Source organism: Rhea americana, unplaced genomic scaffold (assembly GCF_003343005.1).
Source record: "Rhea americana isolate MKP2758 unplaced genomic scaffold, rheAme1 scaffold_200, whole genome shotgun sequence".
NCBI lineage: Eukaryota > Metazoa > Chordata > Aves > Rheiformes > Rheidae > Rhea > Rhea americana.
The window spans coordinates 6,348-7,235 of NW_028186151.1; positions in this window are offsets into that span (position 1 = coordinate 6,348).

Genomic DNA, 888 nt, shown 5'->3' on the forward strand with positions numbered 1-888 from the left:
CTGCCAGTCGCGGGCTGCATGGCTGTGCAAAGCTTACACTTGCTGGGTTACTTGTCCCCCCTCTCCGCAGGGACAGGAGAAAGGCTGCAGCGAAGGACAGGCCAGGGCCTTGTGTGCACTCCCAGGCCTCCATGGCCTGCAGCAGCCTCTGGTCGGGACCCCCTCACTTAGCTCCAGGCTCGCCGCTGTGTGGCACGTGAGGCGGCCAGGGCCCGGCCGGGGCCCGGCTTCGTTTAGGGGGCTTTGCTTTGTGGCTGGCAGCATCTCTGCCTGGCTGACTCAGGGGCTCTGGGCCCTGTGGGGCTGCTGTCCCGCAGCATGGATCTGCTCCGTGTTTCCTTATCCATGTCATGGGGATAAAGAAGACAAACCCGGATTCTTTTCAGCATTGCCCAGTAACAGAACAGGCAATGGACACCCAGGTGCCACACAATACTTCACTACAGGAAATTCTACTGAAACACAAAGTATTTTCATTCAGAGGGTGACCAAATGCTGCAACACCTTTCCTAGAGAGAACTGAGAAACCACGTCTACTTCTCCTGCCCGAATGCTGCCATAAGCTCGCTTTCGGGGTGGGAAGGCGGGTGGTGCCTGTGGCTGGAGCTGCTCTGGGGGTGCTGTGGGGCAGCTGGGCTCGGCAGCGTGGCTGTGGGCTCCGGAGCCCCTGTGCTGCCCGCAGCAGTGCTGGTGTGAGCGCAGGCAGGAGGGAGCTGGGGGGCAGCAGGGCCCGGAGGCAGAGGACGGGAAGGGCCCGGGGCGAGGCCGTCGTGGCGGGGCTCTGGCGGCAGCCCTGCGCGGGCCTCCCGGCTCCTCTCCGAGCAGGGCTCAGGCCGGGCGCCGCCGAGCAGCACGGCGCGCCCGCCCAGGCCCGCAGACCGCGCCGCA